This window comes from Pavona decussata, unplaced genomic scaffold (assembly GCF_977016875.1).
Source record: "Pavona decussata unplaced genomic scaffold, jaPavDecu1.1 SCAFFOLD_16, whole genome shotgun sequence".
NCBI classification, from domain to species: domain Eukaryota; kingdom Metazoa; phylum Cnidaria; class Anthozoa; order Scleractinia; family Agariciidae; genus Pavona; species Pavona decussata.
Window position 1 is genome coordinate 4585454 of NW_028145439.1, and position 12449 is coordinate 4597902.

The window sequence follows — 12449 nt, forward strand, 5'->3', positions numbered from 1 at the left end:
GCAGTTCCTTCGAATTCTCTTACGCCAATTATGCAGCGTGAAACCTTTGCTACCAAGGCTTATACTTTCATGTTTTGGACCTCATTAGCGTTTTTTCCCTCATTGCATGGGCAATTCTGTACTTCAAAAGGTCTGTACGATTTATTACGTAAGATAAAGGTTATCAAAGTTGCACTACGAGACTAAGTTGCCCGTTCAGCCGGAGCTTAACCAAATTTCTAAACCATGAAGCAACTGGGAGTATTGCTATTCTACCCTGAATGAGATGTAAAGCCCTCCACCAGTATGTAGCAGGTACCCATTAATATAACTGGGTAAATAGAGACAATGTGGAACAATTGCAAAGGTTTGTGTCAAGGAACAACACAGCAATGAAGCAACCAACCTAACCTCGAATCACTGACCATTCGATCTTCCGAAGGTCCTATCGATAGTCCGACACTTTTTTTTACAAAAACCATTTAACCACCGCGCCTCCACGCGTTTAATTAGTTGAGGGTTTAGTGCTTTATTTTGTTAAATTCGACAATAACGTTGATCTAAAGAACATCTTACAGTGGCGCCAAGGCATTTGCGACCCCATGAGAAAAGATAATCGTACATTGCCAACTAGCGATATCTTGATCAGGCTCTTCTCCTGTATTTTCGTTTTAATAGTTCCTTAAAGGTACAAGAAATGTAATTATATTCAAAGAAAAAATTAAATCTTTCGGCGATTGTTAACATGATAGCATGTAAAGCAGCCAAAACTGTACGTAAATAGTTGTTGGGGTCGAAAAACGTGAAAGAGCTGATAAATACCATGAAATGGTTGTTGTTTAAGGCTGGTTGAGATGAAACCAACATATTGTTCTGAACTTGATTCAGGTAACAAATTTAAGTTCAATTTTTCAAGATGCAGATCATATTGTGGTCTATACTAAACAAGGGTCTTCATTTGGAGCGAAAATCTTGATGAGGGGACCGAGTGTTCTGCCGCTTTTGACAAGTGTACTGCTTTGTTGAACTATCCCAATAAGAAAGCGTTAATTTCAATCTCAAAGCTTTCAAACAATGTTTACGATGTCACTGAAGGTAAAAACCCGCAGGAAACAGCTTGGGGAATGAATGTACTGCGCCACTCGACAATTTTTTACCAATCGTAGGTGAGAGAAAACAACCGTTGCATTAATTAACACAGATTGACCACTACAGATATATCAAGCTGGAAATATATAATAAAAATCAATAAAAGCAAATAATTGAATATTATTTGGTGTCATTGACCTGAATTATACCTTTCCAATTTAATACATTTTTGCGATCATCTAAGTGAATGATTGCATATTCAAGGGTGTTCTATCGCCAAGAGGAAACTCATTTTATGTTCTAATATTTGAAAAAGATATTTCAAGACTATTTGGACTCGGCTCCTTTTTCCTAAAAACTGAACAAAATGAGTGTAATCCTTAAAATATCTTTTCTTTTTATGTGCATAACTCAGAATCAGGAACAGAAAAAGCAGACACTATTCTTATACTCCCGTAAAGATTTCGCTCTTTTAGTCTCTTTGGGAAAGTTCTCCCATAGCACCACTAGTACTGTACGACTAAGACTATTAGATCAAGGCTTTGGTAGCGGTTGATTAGTTTCAGAATTTCTTTAATGGTAATATTTATTCTAGTCTCTAATTCTTATGAAACTTATGAAGGAATTACTCAAATTCAGGGCGAATCGTTTATTTAAGATTTCATAAATTAGGACTAATTTCAGTTGTTTGCGTTTGGCATCAACGGAGGGCTTTTCAACCTAAATTGGCAAGAATGTCAGTTGATGGAATGTCGTATTTCGCTTTAGTTATCGCTCTGGCGGTTTGAGATTGTATGTGTTGCAGTTTATCCTTTAGCGTACGGTTTTAACGCAGGTGGTTTGACTAATGATTATATATTACTTCCAGCGACTGGTTGGGAAAAAACGTCCTAACACGTTTTATGAACGTGGTACGACCGCTCGCCTTTTTACATTTATTGCTTATATGCTTTTCAAAAGTACGTTTTTCATTGATATGAACCCCTAAGCAAGTATGCGAATCCACTCGTGATAGTTTGTTATTATCTGTAAGAGTATCATGCAGCTGACATAAGGTAGTTTATTGTTGAGATTATAGGCAGACATAGATTTGAAAAATTGAACAACTCGCTTGCTAGTAGTTATTGGATCACAAAAGTACAGAAGATTGGCAATACAGTTTATTTTCTGTTCTACCGATTCCTTTTCCGGCCAAGGTATTTTCCTTTTTGTTTTTGAATGAACTGAAATAAACAAGGTATACAAACGCTCAAACAAAGCCGTGTATATGCTTTTCAAAAGTACGTTTTTCATCAATATGAACCCCTTAGCAAGTATGCGAATCCACTCGTAATAGTTTGTTATTATCTGTAAGAGTATCATGCAGCTGACACAAGGTTTAATTGTTCAGATTAAAGGCCGACATAGATTTGAAAAATTGATTAACTCTCATACTAGTAGTTATTGGACCACAAAACTGTAGGAGATTGGCAATACAGTTTATTTTCTGTTCTACTAATTCCTTTTCCGGTCACGATCTTTTTGTTTTTGTATAAACTGAAATAAACATGGTATACAAACGCTCAAACAAAGCCGCAAATTAACTAGTCAGAACGGGAGCATGCAGGTGGCTTGTCAGGATACATTATTGGTCTAATATTTAAATTCATAAATGCACAGAAAGATGGTTTATTATTTGATTTGGCTTATTCATGTTTTTTCTCAGTTTGAGACGCCGTAAAATTTCTAGTAAACACTGGCGCCTATTTATTTTCAGGCCTCAAGAAGGGGACTTCGCTTATCTCAAACCGTGAGATTTGGACAAAAACGTTAAATGAGCATTTCCAAAATGATATCACACATCTGACTGAAACATAGCACTAATGGCTTGTGTATCGCGAATACAAAGCCTCATTTTGCATAGCCTGATGTAAACAGTGTATACTCTTCCAAACAAGTAAAGTAGCCCTTTAGCGTGAGCTAAATGCCTTATTTTTTGCAGGAGGTGGAGTCCTAATAATATGTGAACTCCTAAATTAAATACACAGAGAGATCCTTTATTATTGGTAAATGGTTTATGTTTTTTCTTTTTTTTTAAGATAACGAATCCTCTTTTCTCTCCCGTCTGTTTGAAATACATAACGAGAATTCAGATAGACAAACAAATTTCAATATGCATATCACGTACTTTGCCATTTGCCATGTAACGAACTACGCTAGCTTTCACGTCTGACTAAATACTTATTCTCGTTTTGTTTTTCTTAGACGACTGTCGCCAACTTGAATTTAAGCCTGCACACACATTAGATGGTAAAGGCCTTCAAGGCCACGTGATTCGCGCCGATGACGTCATGGATGACAGTTTCTGTGAAACATTATGCTACATGGAGCCCAACTGCGTTAGTTAAAACTTGAAGAAAACGACGCGCGTAAATGGCAAATTTTGGTGCGAGCTGAGTAATTCAACCTTTGAAGGAAAAATGAAGAAGCTGGAGCCAAATCTAGACTATATTTACCGCGGAGCAAAGGTATAAATGAGTACGGGTAATGAAATTAAAATTGGTAAAATGTTTGATGAGAGACAGTGTGGAGGTTGAAAAAAAAAAAAGAAACATCACAATAAAAGACAGGAACTCAAAGGGGTGGTTCACACGAGCAGCGCAAACGCAAGCAAACACGCGTGTAAACTACCACAACGCAAATAGAAACGCAGGCTTAAGCGCCAACGCAAGACTAAAATAGAAAAGTTATCGTTTACTTGAGCTTACATTGGCGCTTGCGTTTGCATTTCCCAATTGCAAGTGTGAACCGGGGCAACGCAAATGCAAGGGCAAACGCAAGATAAAAATAGTCGTTCCATGTCTGTACGGCGGCTAACGTTCGAACCAAGATGGCCTCCTCCTCCACCATCTTTAATCTCGTTCCCAGAGTCCTCGTTTCCCGACTGCTGGTCTACGGTAACGCGGATTCTGGGAACAAGATTGCCGCCATCTTTGGATACTGCAATGCGCGTGCGTATCTCATTCTGCTTGCGTTTGCATTCGACGTGTGAACGTCGCTTGCGCTTGCGTTTGCGTCGTACGGGTGAACCAGCCTAAAGCGATGAAGGAACTCATAGATAACCTCAATCTCAAATGTCGAGATTTCCTTTGGAATCATACAAATCATGTTGAAATCGAATAGGTATATCTTTTGCCTATCAGTTTTATCAGCATTCTGTAATAATATTTGCAGTACAACGGGTACCTTTGCGAAACTACAATAACAATAAAGAATTGTTAGTGGTTCCCAAGTGCAATCTTGAAACCTATGAAAAGCCTGCTTTTTCAGTCATTGCACCCACACTTTGGAATAATCTACCGGTTGATACAGCTATTTCAATAAACGTTGTCGGATTGAAATCAAGCTAAAAGACAAGACCGCAATGTTTTGTGGGATTATTTTTTATGAATAATTTCATCAAAATCATCCCTGCACGTGTAGGTCATTGTACTGCTAATTACAACCTATTGTTTTCTCCAGGCATGACTGATTTTGATGAATTTATTCATAAAAATCCCACGTAAACTTTCGGTCTTGTCTTTTAGCTTTATGCTTTGAACCGACAACGTTAATTGAAATAGCTGTATAAGAACTACAGCTTACTTAAGTTCTTTTATAACCAGAGTTAAGACATTTTTATTTAGTTGTTGTTTTAAAATGTTTCTTATTTTCCATGTGTTTTTAAATTAGGTAAGTAAGTATTATACTATCTTAGTAGTTTTGTTAAGCGCCATTGGTTGAATAGTAGAAATAACGCTATTGAAATAAACATTATTAATATTATTGTGGTTATTTTCAATCCATAACGCGAGGTCCGTAAAATTACTCCCACACATGCGCACTGGCTATTAATCAATGATAAATAACTATAATTTCTAATGACACACAAGACGTGTTCAGACCAGTGATCTTATTGGAAACTAGGATTATGATATATTAGCGAGTTTTGAGATATTGAGTAATTATCATGTGTGTTATTGTTCATTTAATATTTGCCGGTCTGTTTGTCTTAGAATGCATGTTTGAAGACGTCTTGCAAGAACAATGCAACCTGTCAAACCGGTTTTACAGGAAAAGGATACCGCTGTTTGTGCACCACTGGATTCATGGGTTCTCTCTGTGAGACTGGTATGACAAGTTTCTTAGCTGAGAATACTGATTATCCTCTTTCATTTAAAATACTTTGCTTCGACCACAAGTACGCGCACGCTATGTTACATCGATGAAAAGTACTAGTTTTTGTGTATTTTTTGCATGAATAGTAGGCTGAGTATTAGGCTTTTCGGGGAGGGGGAAGGGACGGAGAAGAGATAAAGGGGAAAGAACATATTCGCGACCTTCTTAATTCGTATATAACGATTCTCTTCTCCTCCTTCCCCCTCATCTTCCTCTCCACTCCCCTTCTCCTTAGTAAGGCCTGATACTCAGGTTACATGCATGAATAGTTGAGATCGAACTTACCCTAGAAGATCCTTACAATTTTTTTATGAATTTTATTCAGCGTAATAAGAACACATTACAGTCACATACAAACTGGCGCATACTTGCTATTTGATTAAACTATTTACATGTACTATAATAAACAGTCGTATGGTAAACTGGCTGGATACTGTATAGTGACAATCCTGCAGACAGAAAAGCCACATATTCAACTTTATTCTCCTTGGAAAACGACGTATTTTTCAAAATCGGTTTGAGCAAAAAAAAAAACCAACCGTGTTCATATTTTTTTATTTGTCAAGAACAAGACCACTGTGTAAAGAAACATACTAATCGATTAAACTATTTACATGTCTTACAATTAACAGTCCTATAGCAAACTTTATACTGTATTGTTACAATCCTGCGGTCAAAAAAGCCACACGTTCAACTACTTCATTCTCTTTGAAAAACGACGGATATTTCAAACTCGGTTTGAGCAAAAAAAAAAAAAATCCTTACCTTGTTCAGTTTTTTTTATTTTGTCAACAACAAGACCATTGTGTAAAGAAACGTACTAAACTTCCAAGGGTCAAATAAACAAGTTCCGTTTCGTATGGAAACCTCTTCTCTGTTTATTATAAATTTTAGATATCAACGAGTGCAAAACTGGAACACACAAATGCAGTACCGTAGCTGTGTGCAAGAATACTAACGGATCATACAACTGTACGTATGAGCCGGGATATTACGGAAATGGAAGAGATTGTGAACCAGGTGACGTTTTGGTTTGCTTTTGTTTAACGTTTTCCTTTCCTTAAGGAGGAATCTGCCTACAGTTATTTCTTTTCTCATATAAGACAATGTTAATAGAAGTCAAATGCATGTTTTGTTTCGTTTTCTTTTTCTAATTTTGGTACAGAAAGTGAGGAACTCCGAGATAGTTTGCTAAAAGGCTATACAAGAAGATTATACATGACAATGATGCTCATTGCGATAGCAAGGAAACAAATTTATTTTAGTTGAGGACCTGGCTAGGCCCAGGTATCTGTCACATTTGCTGTTGTCTTTGTATCTTTTCCTCTTCTTTTGTCCCTACAGCCGGCCTCTGGCACAGCTAAATCAATTACTTGGCACATCTGCTCACCCTCGTTCGCAGCCAGAAAACCAGGCCTTCCTTGCTCCAATCTCATTTTAGCCTAACTTTTTCCTTAATTGTTAGCAGGGACATTTTCTTTTCAAGGCTTTTATCAAACCCAGTTTAAACTGCGCATCATTACTTTAAACTGAAGTGACAGTTATGGACGTGTTGTGCGTTCTATTTTTTGTTTGTTTGTTGTTCTTCTCTTTCATTTTCGTGGTGTGCTGCAGTGTCGACGTGCAAGGCTATTTTTAACAAAAATACGTAAGTATGAAGAATTACGAAACGCAAGGATGAACCTTAGCTATTTACATTTTTGTTTTGTTTGCTCTGTTTTTGTTATTTGTTTTTTGTTATTATTATTAATATTATTATTATTACTATTATTATTATTATTATTATTATTATTATTATTATTATTAGACAGAGACATAAAAAAAGAAAGACATCTTTTAGTTCAACACGATGATTCGTCAATTGCTAGCAAATTATTTTCCAATACAAGAAAGCCGTGTACAAGCCCTAAAAATTCATACAGTAAGTAACAATTCAAACATTTTGCCAAGTCATCTTAACAACGATGTAATCCAGTTATAAGGTTGTATAGGACAGAGTAAGTTAAAATTTCACCTGCGTGACCTCAAGGACCTATTAGTAAATAAGGAAGTACTCTCAATACTACAGTGAGAAGCGTAACAACACATAAGGAGTTAGGTTGGTGAGGGAGGGGGGTCGGTTATTTGGCATGCAATGGGGTTAATATTTAATTTTTCGTCTACCTCTATCTCATTTCCTTATCCCCTCCTCCCCTCCCACTCCTGCTTATTTTTTCACAGTTCCTAAACAGGAAGACAGGAAAAACTCCAGTTAATATCGAGTAGAACGCTGACAGATATTTAAGAAAAGATCGTCATTTAATATAAAAGTATTGTTAAGTACTCTTGTAGAAAGGAATAAAAATTTATGTAGCATTGCCAAGTCCGTTATTTTATTTGATTTGATTTGATTTTCTTTTAATCAGGACGTCCCAAGGAAACAAAGCTTATTTGCTTCAAATGCAATCTGGGATGGTTCCTGTTTACTGTCACATGTCAAGCCATGGGCTAGGAGCATGTGGAGGAGGCGGATGGACGCTGGTCCTGAAAACTGATGGCAATAAGGTATCACATGACAGCCAACGGTTGTTGTATGTAGAAATTTCCACATCAATATAATCTTGATCGGCGTATTTGAGAGAATTGCGAAATTGTCCTTTGTACCCTCATGAGTTGTACGAGATATTTGGATACTCAGTTTTTCCCCGGGACATCGTTGGAAATTGTGCTGCTGTCTCAGAATCATCGGAAAATGTTAATGAATGCTAAGTAATTCGAGAATCTCCGAATGCTTTCAAAGCAGATTTATCACAGTAAACTTTCGACAAATTGTTTTTCGAAAGATGGATATGTGAATAGTGTAACTTACTTTAATTTTCCACACATCCGCTCTCCGGAAAAAAATCAAAATCTTCTTTTTCATGCCAAAGTGATTGGAAGGTGTTAACAAAGACAATGAAATTGAGTAGAGAAACTCATAATGCTGTCAAAACAGACTTCTCAAATTAAAATTTCGACAAATTGGTGGAAATGTGGATAGTGTAACTTACTGTAATTTTCCTGCATTTTTTTTACCACTCAGACGACGTTTCATTTCGATTCCAAACTCTGGAGCAACAAAGTCGACTTCAACGTTCCAGGAGGAAAGACCTTGTTTGACAATTATGAAACAAAGCTACCAACCTACTGGAACACACCTTTCTCCAAGATCTGTCTCGGTATGAAAGTTGGACATCAGACAAGATTCATTGTCATCACCAAGCACGCCAACTCCCTGTACTCATTGATTGCTGATGGTAATTACCGCAACACCTCACTGGGTCGCAACACGTGGAAGTCGCTGTTCGGTTCTTCTGCATCCTTGCAGCCAAATTGTAACAAAGAAGGGTTCAACCTTGTGAGTCCATTGCATAAACATAGCTCCAAAGCTAGAATCGTTATCATTGGTAATGAACAAAATGACTGCAGTACTCCTGATTCCAGAATCGGTCTTGGTACCGGAGGATGGCATGATGGCTCTAACACTTGTGGCAATGAAGCTCAATTTGGGGGAGATAATGGCGACCAGCATATCAAAGCCATGGGCTACATTCTGGTGCAGTAACAATCGAAAGGAACTGAAACACTGCACTTTGTCACGGTAACTAAGGCCATAACCCATAAAAAAAAAAGAGAAATATAATCCTTCGATAAGCAAATTAAAGCTTTTTCTTTCGAAACGGCAACCACAACCGTGACAAAAATTTGTATTGGTTCTGTTATTCTTTACTCCAGAATAAATATAAATGTAGTTTTAATTAGTTTCTTTATAGAAGAAATAAAATTGGTGATGGGACGTGTGTTAAGAGTGTTGATAGAAAAGAGAATAAACAGGAATATTATTTTGAAAAAAAGTTGTCCGATTAAAGCAAGAAAATTAAGTTTTTGTAAACCATCTTTCTTATCTCTGCTGTCCTGTGCATTCTTAGTTCCTTTCTCTTAAAAATCGACTCAATAAAGGCCGTGAACTCGCTTGCTAGGTTGTCTAAGAGTTTTTTAAACAACTTTTATTGTCTAAGAGGTCACTTGTGCCACCTTATCGATAAATCTAGTGGTGACTCTTTTACGGCTAGATACAAGGAAACTTTAATTTCACAACTGAATTTGCTTATTTGAAAATACGCCAAAACTAAGAGATTGAATCAGTTAAAAAAAGTCAAAAAAAACATCTAGTCAGTTCATGCAAAATTCGGGCGGCAGGAGGGAAGATAGGGAGGGGAAGTGGGGTTAGCCTGCCCAAAGACTAATGTTTGCTAGAAATTTGTACTTTCCGCGAACGGTGGACAGTTTGGTTGAAACTTTATCCGCAGATAGAGGGAGAAAACTGCCAACAAAAGAACCAGTACGGGTACGCATTCAGTTTGGATGTGCAATTTGCGAGTTCACCGTTCCAAAGAACACTTGTGTTCTATATGGAGAGCCGGTTTGAATATCGGGTATTACCATTCAAAATACAGTAAACGAGAAACCACTTTACAAAGTTTTCAATGGTTAAATTTTGTACAACGGAAAGTTACGAGTCCCATTCACAGTCATCCCTAGCTTACGAAGCGGCTGAATTCTGTTTGAGACGGAAGAAAAACAAAACCCTCCGGGACAAGGCAGGTCATCCTGGGAGTGAAGGGCTTCACTTTCAAAGGTTGCCAGGGCAACCGATTTACCTACGTTAAAACATTTTTATTTAAAATATCTCTTGTAACTAGAAATTCTTCAGCATCTTTATGAGCATATCCTGATACCCTTTTACTACTCGGGTTAACTTTAGAGCACTTTTTGACGGCGACGTAAAGAAAGTTTAGGCCAGTTAATTCTTCCTGGATTTTGTATCGCGCTTTTGTTGTTTTCGTTGCCGGTGGTTTTGTTTTGGGAATATTTGCTCATTTTACCGTTCTGCCTAGCATTCGTTTTTACCACCCGAAAGCTTAGTTCAAAATTTCGTAACACTGAAAAACTGATTCTTTTCGTTTTCAAAGGGGCACTGATGTCCTTAACAACGTCAGCCAGCATCCTCGCTATACGCATTACAAGCCTTTCTCAACAACTGAAGGCGTCCGAGACGTGGCATATCGATGGAGACTGGGTCCTATCTTGTGAAGGCTCTCATTGTATTACATGTTTGCAGAAGCTTGTGAGTTGAGCTGGGTTGAAGACCTTCGGGAAGTAAAATTTAGACCAGTTGTCTGTTAATTTTCTCAGTGTTTGTAGGAAAAAGCAAATTTTAATGCGAAGGCTCCCAGTTGTAGAGGACGTTACCAGCATCAAGGAATCCTTCAACCGCCATTTGCACTACTCGCTTGTGAAGGATCGAAATGTCGCAACGGATAGCCTTTCTTTCCAAATTGAAGCTTTCAGATGGTCTCTGGAAAATGCGTGGCAGTTAATTTTCGATTTTGGTTTTGTATTCCAATAGCCAATGCTAATATCTTTTTTTCCCATATAGTTATAAGCTGCGCAAAACTGCCTTTTAGTAGGTAGGCAATGTCTTAAAGAAATAGAGTTTGATGGGCCATCTTGAGATGCGCAGTACGTATGCGCAAAAAAAAATGATAAAGAAAACACTCTCAGATTCTTGCTCAGACTCGTGTTCTCCACCTGGACATATCGGGTCAGAAATGGTTAACGAAATCTAAGATTGGATAAAATAGAAGTGGTTGTGGCGGGAACATCCCGAAGAGTCAGGGTCGGGCCTGTAAAAGACTCGAGGGTGCTGACTAGTACAGTTTTTTTCACAGAGCCCAGTGTTTCAAATACAATTCGTTTCCAAGGTTTTTTATCTCCCCACCAGGGACAAATGGAAAAGAGCTGTAGGATCATCCTCGTTCCCAGAGCCTACGATTTTGAAAACCGTGGGGGCTCTGGGGACGAAAATGCTGTAGGACAGAATGCTTTTGCGCATGGCTAAATTCAGGAAGAGAGACTATAGGGTGTTCGCGATATTCAAATGTTGTCAGGGCCTCTATTGGAATATCAATACTGAGCTTCACAGTGAGGCGTACGGAACACAAACAAAGGAAATTGAATAAAACTTATTTTTGTATTTCTGTTGTTTGTGTCCTCTAGGTCTCGCTGAACTTTAAATCTAAATCTAAATGTCGTTATGTCGGCAAAGTGGTAGGACATCACGCCAACTCCAAAATAATAATAAATAAAACTATACTAAGATATACAAAATAACAATAAAAGTTAATCTACCCATAAGAATTAAATTAAATTAGTTTACTTTGAAAAATACAGAGAGATTAGCTGGAAACAGTTTCTTCTGGAAGTTTGTTCCATTCAGTGATCGCCCTGGTAAAGAAATAAAATCTTAAAATATCTTTATGTCCTTTTGGTACAACAAATTTAAGATCATGGCTTCCCGAGTCCTCCTTTATCTGCTTGATATCAAATAATCCCCCCAGTTCCCATCTAGGAGCCGTGGCACATCTTGTATATAGTGGAGAGCCTCGCATGTCTTCTCATCGTTTCAAGAGTGTCCCACTGTAGGTCTCGCAGCATTTCCCTCACGCTCGTTGTTTGATCGTAATTTCCAATGACAGAGCCCTCTGTTGATAAAACCAAATATTTGTGTACGGACAGATCTACCTCGCTCTTCAATGATCATCGGTGAGGAACAAAAAAGGCAGTTAAGGCTTAAATGGTCGGTATTTTGTCTCGTTTTCTGGTAGTATAGTTGTAAGGTATGTACTGTATTTCTCTGATCACCGTAAGGCGCGTGTGTAGGGAGGGCCCTTAATCTACGGCACGTGTTTAATTTTAATTTTCTTGCAGAGGAAACACTGCGTAGCTGTGTGAAAGATACTGAAGACGCAACAAGTGTCGGCCTGTGTTACTCCTAACATTTCACGCAATTTTTTTTTTCAAGGCTTGCTGTAAAGGCTGATATTTATTGTTCTGGCTAGCTTGCCTAACGAGGTTGAATCGGCGAGAAAGGCGAGGCGGGAATCAACCTGCTTGCGATGTTTGCTTTTGGACGAACTAAACAGGGACCACTATGTTTCTTTCAGTTCAAATAACCAGAGAGCTTAAATATTATGACTTAATTTAAGCGAAAATCTATAAACCTGTAGAAAGCGGAAGAGTAAACGACTTTTGAAACCCTGAAAACTTTCATTACGTGTGGTTAAGTTAGGTGTTGTTCTTCCGTGTCAAAGTTTAACCAAATT

General features: G+C 37.8%; 1 protein-coding gene and 1 long non-coding RNA gene across 3 annotated transcripts in view; both read left to right on the top strand.

The window, feature by feature from the left end:
- The window catches only part of LOC146487469 (putative skeletal organic matrix protein 5), a 133240-nt gene that overhangs the window by 81791 nt on the left and 39000 nt on the right, over nucleotides 1-12449 (top strand). The gene's annotated exons all lie outside the window — the stretch shown is intronic.
- Nucleotides 8-3455, top strand: LOC146487476 (uncharacterized). The gene is made up of 2 exons (XR_014857823.1): nucleotides 8-130; nucleotides 3313-3455. It is a non-coding gene; the product is annotated as an uncharacterized LOC146487476 (long non-coding RNA).